This window comes from Macaca thibetana, chromosome 2, assembly GCF_024542745.1.
Source record: "Macaca thibetana thibetana isolate TM-01 chromosome 2, ASM2454274v1, whole genome shotgun sequence".
Taxonomy (NCBI): Eukaryota; Metazoa; Chordata; class Mammalia; order Primates; family Cercopithecidae; genus Macaca; species Macaca thibetana.
The window spans coordinates 145,032,341-145,041,802 of record NC_065579.1 but is presented as its reverse complement, the minus strand read 5'-3'; the positions used below and the strand labels follow the sequence as shown (position 1 = coordinate 145,041,802).

At 37.8% G+C, this 9,462-nt stretch overlaps 1 protein-coding gene across 11 annotated transcripts in view; it reads right to left on the bottom strand.

The window, feature by feature from the left end:
• TMCC1 (transmembrane and coiled-coil domain family 1) overlaps positions 1-9,462 on the bottom strand; it is a 255,494-nt gene that overhangs the window by 54,228 nt on the left and 191,804 nt on the right. The gene's annotated exons all lie outside the window — the stretch shown is intronic.

The following is a 9,462-nucleotide window of genomic DNA, read 5'->3' as shown; positions in this document are numbered from 1 at the left end:
ACTTAGAAATTTCTTCTGCCAGATACTGTAAATAATCTCTCTCAAGTTCAAAGTTCCACAGATCTTTAGGGCAGGGGCAAAATGCCGCAAGTCTCTTTGCTAACACATAATAAGAGTCACCTTTGCTCTAGTTGTCAACAAGTTCCTCATCTTCATCTGAGACCATCTCAGCCTGGACTTTATTGTCCATATCACTAGCAGCATTTTGGTCAAAGCCATTCATCAAGTCTCCAGGAAGTTCCAAACTTTCCTGCATCTTCCTGTCTCCTGAGCCCTCCAAGTCTCTAGGAAGTTCCGAACTTTTCCACATTTTCCTATCTTCTTCTGAGCCCTCCAAACTGTTCCAACCTCTGTTACCCAGTTCCAAAACTGCTTCCACATTTTTGGGTATCTTAATAGCAGTACCTCACTCTATTGGTACCAATTTACTATATTAGTCAATTTTCATATTGCTATAAAGAAATACCCAAGACTGGGTAATTTATAAAGAAAAAGAGGTTTAATGGACTCACAGTTCCACATGCCTGGGGAGGCCTCACAATCATGGTGGAAGGCAAAGGAGGAGCAAAGGCATGTCTTACTTGGCGGCAGGCAAGAGAGCATGTACAGGGGAACTGCTCTTTATAAAACCATCAGATCTCATGAGAACTCACTATTCACGGGAACAGCATAAGGGTAACTGCCTCTATGATTAAATTACTTCCCACTGGGTCCTACGACACATGGGGATTATGGGAACTACAATTCAAGATGAGATTTGGGTGGGGACATAGCCAAACCATATCACAGTGTAAATGAATTCTGTCTGGGAGAGAATATAAATCTCTTTGAGTCCAATTCTCATTTGGACTGATTTTAACATTTTATTGGTTCTTTTGTTAATCAGAGCTAAAAATCTCTGTGTGCTCAATTTGTACATGAGTTATAATTTTACTTCAAAAAAATAACCTTTCACATTTGGGTCTGTACTTTTCCTTTTTTAAAGCAACTAATTAAAAAGGAATTGTTTAGTTAGAGTTAGCAAGCTAAAGCCCTCTGCCTATTTTCTTAAGGCCTGTACAAAAGAGCTACAAAATATTTTTACATTTTTAAGGAGTTATAAAAAACAATAAAGAATATGTTACAGAGAACATACAAGGGCCTCAAAGCTTAAGATATCTAGTATCTGGCCCTTTATTAAAAAATGTTATCTGCAAATCCCTGCTTTATTTTAATATAAGCAATCAACTTGACAATATAGAAGAGGGTGAGAATTAAATCAACATTTTAGTAGCAAAGTTAAGTTAGGATCCAGACTGAGAAAATTTGTTCTTTAACTAAAAAACTATCATGATATGTAGCAGGGATATTTTATTTGATTACATGGAAGATTTCCTTTGAAAAAAGGAAAGAAACTTTTATGCCAGGCACAATGGCTCATGTCTGTAACTGCAGCATTTTGGAAGGCCAAGTCAGAGTATCAGAGGCTTTTGAATAGGGGCTAGGTAAAATAAGACTGAGACTTACTGCGCTGCATTTCCAGAGGGTTAGGCATTTTAAGTCACAGATGAGACAGGAGGTCAGAACAAGATACAGGTCATAAAGACCTTGCTGATAAAATAGGTTGCAGTAAAGAAGCCAGCCAAAAGCTCATTATATGCTAATTACAATGCATTAGCATGTTAACAGATACTTCCACAAGTGCCATGACAGTTTACAAATGCCATGGCAATGTCCAGAAGTTACCCTATATAGTCTAAAAGTGGGAGGAACCCTCAGTTCAGGGAATTGCTCACCCCTTTCTCAGAAAACTCATTAATATTCCACCCCTTGTTTAGCATATAATCAAGAAGTAACAATACATATCCTTAGTTGAACAGCTCAAGCCACTGCTGCCTATGGAGTAGCTATTCTTTTATTCCTTTACTTTCTTAATAAACTTGCTTTCACTTCACGGATTCGCCTCAAACTCTTTCTTGCACAAGATGCAGGAACCCTCTCTTGGGGTCTGTATTGGGACCCCTTTCCAGGGTAACAGGAGGATTGCTTGAAGCCAGGAGTTCCAGATCAGGCTGGGCAACATAAGGAGAATCCATCTCTATAAAAACTAACAGCAGCAAAAATTAGCAGGGTATGGTATGGGGCATGCCTGTAGTCCCAGCTACTTGGAGAAGCTTAAGGGAGAAAAACAGCTTGGGCCCAGCAGGTTGGGACTGCAACTGCACTCCAGCCTGGGAGACAGAGTGAAATCCTGTCCCTAAAACAAATGAAAAAAACCCCAAAAAATCTTAGATATTACTTTATAAATAAGCTGTTCATTACTATTTTTTTTTCCACTGAGTATTTTCACACTTCTCATCATTGGTTTACGTAATATACCCTTAGACAAAAACAAAACAGAACACAAATTTCATTAGAATCTAATTTATGGTCGGGTACTGTGGCTCATGCCTGTAATCCTAGCACTTTGGGAGGCTGAGGCAGGAGGATCACTTGAGCTCAGGAGTTCCAGACTACCTAGGAACATAGTGAGACCTTGTCTCTAATCTTTATTATTATTATTTTTTTAAATCTAATGTATGAAATAAATCTGCATATTGCTAAATAAATATAATCTGGGTAATAAAAACAACAAAAAAAACCTATTAGGTTCAAAATCATCTCTGTCAAGAAAATATTTTTTCCTCAGTAATACAAACCTAATAATAGTCATCTTTATTGTGTTAAACAACAGCTGTTGAGTATTGGGAGATGCTGAATATTTCACAGGGAAATAGATTTTACCTTTCCAAAATTTCCGGGGAAAAGGTGTCTTTTAAAAATCTTTTTTTTTTCAAGATGGAGTCTCATTCTGTTGCCAGGCTGGAGTGCAATGGTGCAATCTTGGCGCACTGCAACCTCTACCTCCCGGGTTCAAGTGATTTTCCTGCCTCAGCCTCCTGAGTAGCTGGGATTACAGGCGCACGCCACCATGCCCGGCTAATTTTTGTATTTTTAGTAGAGATGGGGTTTCATCATGTTGGTCAGGCTGGTCTCGAACTCCTGACCTCGTGATCCGCCCGCCTCAGCCTCTCAAAGTGCTGGGATTACAGGCGTGACCCACCGCGCGTGGCCAAAAAAAATCTCTTTATTATACCACATTTTAACACTGTAAAAGCAGCTTTGATTATTAGCTCATGGCCCATACAATGGGATACCCTCCCCCATTATTCGGAAGCAAATCCTGGACAAAAGATGCTCTTAATAAAAGCCAATACTAGTTCCAGAGGCTTTCATATCATTAAAGTCTACCTCTACTGTCAGATGTCATCAATATGACTTTACTTTTTGGATAAAATTCTTAATGCTCTAATGCTCTCCTTACTTCTCTTTCCACTCTATTTTATTCATGAAGGATCCAGTGGGGAAAACTGTCCAAAGGCCAGGGAATTTTATCTGTTCCCACAGACTGGCTTTCTTGATGCTGATGTCTGACAACTGAGTGAATAAGTTTTTCCGAAAGTGGCAAAAGACAGGAAAATAGAAGTTGAGTCAAGGAAAAAAGATAAATCTTATAATCAATTAACATCTGTAGTCACTTAAAACAGAGAACAGATCTACAAAGAAGGCATTAAGGATAAAATGGGGCAAATCAGTTGGCTGTGCATTACTCAAGGAGTCTCTTCTGTTCTCTTTCACCTGGCAACCACTTCAGCTAGAAAGTCCCTAATTGCATTAACCTCCTGCTGGGATTCAGTAAGACGTAGATTTTGTTTGACTTCAGTAGCTCTCTTTATGTAAAAGCGAATCCCCATAACCAGCCAGTGGGTGGAGGAACGGAAAAATGACAAAAGCAAGGAAATGGAAAGAAGTTTAAAATCTTTTGAAATTACTGCGGTCATATGAATATATAAATAAGGCAAGTACTTTATTTCATTGCTTAGAACCAATTAGTTCAGAAAGGAGGGCAAGAGAGGCTTTTGCTTAGTGTCAGAATTATGAAATTTCAGCTAAGAATACAGGCACTGACCTTTAGACACTAAATTATGTCTTGCTTTCCAAGAAATACAGTAAGCAACAAAGACTGCTTATTTAGGCACTGCCTACCTCAATGGAATCATATACCACAATGTCATGTACCACCCATGGGACTCAAAGGTGCTGCAGGGAACTGTTTTGAAATTGCAAAACATCATACAAAGCCATGGTAATACCACCTCCAGACTCAAAGATGGGCCAGGTAATTTCCAAGTACTACCTACAAAGCAACTGGACAGGCACACCAAAACTTATTTCATAAAATAAAATGATTCACCTGATTCTTGTTTTTAAAAAATAGAAAAAACATTTTTTTAATGAAATAGTATAATAAAATAATATTTTTAATGTCCCGAGAAATAGTACAGAATAGTGGTCTCCAAACCTGAGATCCATAAAGAATCAGTTGTTTTCAGGATTTGCAAAGGCCCAACAGAAAATGTATGTTCACCTTTAATAAAGTTGGATAGGCAGATTTAAATAATATTTAACTTTGTCTGGAATTATAACTTCTCCAGGTGGTATCAATGCACCCGTGCTGTTCAGAAATGCCAACTGACTATTGGTCCCTAATTATACATATATATTTTTAAGAGAAAATAATACATGTTGTTGTAACATTTTCACAATCAAAGGTTTATGAGAAAAAAAAAAGAATCTTTGGTGGGGAGTAGTTGATTTAAGTTTTATTTTCTAAGTGAGGCCATACCTTCAATCTTAAAAAATATATATATTGAGAAATTTCAAAAGTATAAAGTAAATCATTAAAATTTCCCCAAGCATCACAATTCAGTTCTGTATTGCTGGAAAACTACCACTTGAAACTAATATACAGGTAAATGATGTTGTTTTTAAAAATGCTGTTTACCATAGTGAAGAGCTATTTCAGGTTGAATGCCATGAATGTCAGAGGTACATAAACCATTTCTTGAAATCCTTACTTGATAGCTCTTTTATCATTTCCAAATCCCAGGTGAACAACATACCAAGTATGTTGTTTCGGTTATGAAAAATAAACATTTTCTATATTATCAGAAAATATGAAGATTTCTTAAAAAAGAAAAATGGCATTTGATGGGCTATTTCAAGTCCATGTAAAAACAAGGATTTGAGGCGGGAGGATCACTGGAGATCAGGAGTTCAACACCTGCCTGGCTAACATGGTGAAACCCCATCTCCACTAAAAATACAAATATTAGCGGGGCGTGGTGGCGTGCGCCTGTAATCCCAGATACTTGGAAGGCTGAGGCAGGAGAATCGCTTGAACCCGGGAGGTTGAGGCTGCAGTGGGCCGAGACTGCACCACTGCACTCCAGCCTGAGCAACAGAGTGAGACTTTGTCTCAAAAAAAAAATAAAGTAAAAACCATGAGGATTTATCTCAATTTGTTCTTTTCACAGTATTACTAGTCATAGATGGCTTGGGAGAGGGGATAAACCCACATACAAAAACCCACATACAAAGGCTCGTTCTTTGTTACTTAATTTTCCATTAAACTACATAGAGCTTGTGGTTCCAAAATTTGTTTAAGAATAGCCATCTGACTCGAAGAGATGTAACTAAGAAAGAACAGGAAGGTGAAAACAGATATGATAGATAGTAACTGGCTACTTATGGAAATGCAACTCTTTCCAAGCTTCTTAAAATTTGTTAACAAAAAGCAACCAAATGGCCAATTTCTCATTCCTACACCTTTTCTCTTAAGATACAACTACAACTACAGTATTCTACTGTTTGACATCATTAAGCTCAGACAACAGGCCTTATAAGTAAGTACAGTAAGATGGGGTTGGGAGAGTGCTAGTCTGCATAAGAGACAGACTTGAGTCATCATTGCTCTGCCAATCATCAGCTGTGGGACTTGTATGATTTATGGGGCTTAAAATGAATCAAGATTTAGTACCTAATAAATAGGAATTGAATTTGCAAGGTTGAGGCTGGAGATGAAAAACTAGAGAAAGCATAACTACGACAGCTGAAGACACAAGAAGAATTGCCAAAGGATAGTGAAATACGTATAATATTTGGCTATTAACATCAGTATAGAGCATATACTTAAAAATACTGTTGAATGAGTGAATGAATAAATGAGCAGGAGAATTTGGGGGATTAGCTGAAGTTTAGGGTAAAGAAAATGATAAAGAAATTTTACTCTGCTATAGAGTAGATGATCTCTCATAGTTGATATTAATTTGCCTTTCATTTCTTCCTAAGACATTATGTTTTAAGGCATTTTGCCTTCTTTGGTAGTTTTGACTTGAGAGGCCAAAGGCTTAAAGAAGAGACGTGAGACCAGAGGAGAGATTACTAAAACATAATAGGGAGAAGTAGAGTAATGGCAGAAGAAATGTAAATGAAAAAGCTCAGCAGTACTTCTGAAGGAGAAACCAGTAGGATTTGTTGACTTGTACACTGGAGATGGAGAAGAATGAATGAAAGATAAGGCCTATGTTTCTTTCCATCCTAAGAGAATGATGATGCAATTCAAACAGGGAAGATGAAAAACAGCTCTGTTCTGGGAAAGAAAATTATGATTTCAAATTTAGATATTTTGAACTGCAGTAATGGGAAAACAGTCACTTAAAAATGATTGGAAAGAAAGAAGCTGGAATCTTGATCCAAAGAAGAGGATCTTCTAGAGACAGTTCTATAACCTGGTATCAATACCTAACATAAGATGACAAATATGAAGCCATATACAGTACTCACATGCTCTTTGGCCCAGTGCTTGTGTCTACATCAGATGGGATGAGCATTTTTTATTTGTTTATTTTTTGAGACAGAGTCTCATTCTATTGCCAGGCTGGAGTGCAGTGGTGCGATCTTGGCTCACTGCAACCTCCGCCTCCCAGGTTAAGCGATTCTCCTGCCTCAGCCTCCTGAGTAGCTGGGATTACAGGCATATGCCACCGTGCATGACTAATTTTTGCATTTTTAGTAGAGATGGAGTTTCACCATGTTGGCCAGGCTGCTCTTGAACTTTTGACCTCAAGTGATCCACCCACTTCAGCCTCCCAAAGTATTGGGGTACAGGCGTGAGCCACTGCACCTGGCGGAAACACTTTATTTTTTATTTTTATTTTTTGAGATGGAGTCTTGCTCTGTCCCCCAAACTGGAGTGCAGTGCACGATCTCAACTCACTGCAACCTCTGCCTTCTGGGTTCTCAAGTGATTCTCCTGCCTCAGCCTCCCGAGTAGCTGGGACTACAGACGTGCACCACCATGCCCTGCTAATTTTTGTATTTTTAGTAGAGACAGGGTTTCACCATGTTGGCCAGGCTGGTCTTGAACTCTTGACCTCAGGTGATCCTCCCACCTCAGCCTCCCAAAGTGCTGGGATTACAGGTGTGAGCCACTGCTCCTGGCTTGAAACACTTCATTAAAAAATCAAAAATATAACAATAAAGTGACTCACTCCAAAAAGGAAGAGAAGAAACCCTGTGCTGAGCTTTCTGTACTTCATCTGAGTACAGACTTCCTACTAGCATTCAAGTGGATACATTAACACAGGAAACCCCGAAACTTTTAAAAGTGAAATTAGGACCAATGGCCACAGTTCAACCATCTATTTAATGTCAACAATGATTGAAATTGTTCATAAAATAAGTCTTCCTAAAGCCTATATAAGACAAAGTCATTTCCTTATTTTGATTTCATTTATTTCATTATTTTTTGAGACAAGGTCTTACACTGTTGCACAGGCTGGAGTGCAGTGGCTATTCACAGGTGTGATCATAGCTCACTGCAGCCTCAAATTCCTGGGCTCAAGCAATCCTCCTGCCTCAGCCTCTTGAGTGGCTGGGATTACTGGCACAAGACACCACACCTAGCAAGACAAAATCATTTTTAACTTGAGGGAAAAAAAAAAAGGCAGCATTTGAGAGGGAGAGATATGAATGACTGGGCAGAGTAGAAATAGGGCAAAATCAGATTTAGAAGTTGGTGATGAAAAAATCTCTCTCATATACTGTTACCATCTGTTTACATCTCAGCTCCCCTACTAGACAGTGAACTCCTTCAGGGAGCTCATGGCCCTATATTCACTTCTAGTTCTCCAGTAAGAGGTGGACAGTATGGGCTCAATAAATATCTGTTGAATGAATCAGTAAGAAATAAAAGCATAAATCATATCACTTCAAATACATGCTTATATTAAAAAGTGGAGATATATTTTAAAAATTCAAAATCCCAAATGAGAATACAAAGGGACCTTAAAAGATGGTCTACCCATGGTTAAGTTTATTAGAAATGTCAAAGGGGAAAAAATCATTCAAAATTAAAATTAGGAGACAAATTTAAGACGAAGAAACAATAAATGTAGAAGACCTCTGTTTTCAAGCCATTATTTAGAAAATCAATATGGAATAGTCTCTAGTTTGCTACTGACTTTGGCAGTCACTTGGGAAATAAACATTGTCCATCTTTCCATGAATATATTCCAACAAAATTACTTTTACTTTCTTATAATTTGATTAAAATTTTATTTGCAAAACATTTTAAAGTTAAAGTTGGTCAGATGCGGGGGCTCATGCTTGTAATGCCGGCACTTTGGGAGGCCGAGACGGGTGGATCATGAGGTCAGGAGATCGAGACCATCCTGGCTAACATGGTGAAACCCCGTCTCTACTAAAAATACAAAAATTAGCCGGGCATGGTGGCGCGTGCCTGTAATCCCAGCTACTTGGGAGGCTGAGGCAGGAGAATTGCTTGAACCCAGGAGATGGAGGTTGCAGCGAGTCAAGATCACACCACTGCACTCCAGCCTGGCGACAGAGCAAGACTCAGCCTCAAAAAAAAAAAAAGTTACAATTGAAACAACTGCTAAGGCTTTATAGGATATTAAAGAATTTGTAAAGCACTAATGTAGAGGATGAGGAAAAAAAAAAAGTCCTAATTAAAGCTACTAGTAATTTAGTGCTTTGTCTTGCACATTGAGAGGAAAATTTTAGTGAGACAAAACTGTTCATGATTAATTGATAACAAATGTTCTTTAGTATCTTTTTATAAATAAAACAAACATTGGGATATCATTAGGAATTTCATTCATTCTTTCCAACTATTAGGAGATTTGTTTCCTCTTGGGGTGTTTTATGTTGTAATTATATTAACATTTCTGATATAATATTCTAATATAGGGTAATATTAATGCTTCTTTCCTTGAATTTTAATTTCAAAGATTTTAATTTCAAAGAATGCCTAAGACATCCTAATTCTTAAAATGCACTGCAGTGTAACAAGAGCTTTGTCTGATTTAGATTAAAATCTAAGATTCTTTTTGTATCTAACTCAGATGCATGTAGCTTGCATCCTGTTTGCTTTTTCTTTAACTGAAAACGGTGTTAAAAATAATTGCCCTTTCCATAAATCACATAAATGTGGTACAGCTGAATCACATAATGTGATGACCTCTGCTTTTCATTTAATATCTCTAGATTCCAACTCTGTTGCTCAAAATTTTAATTATT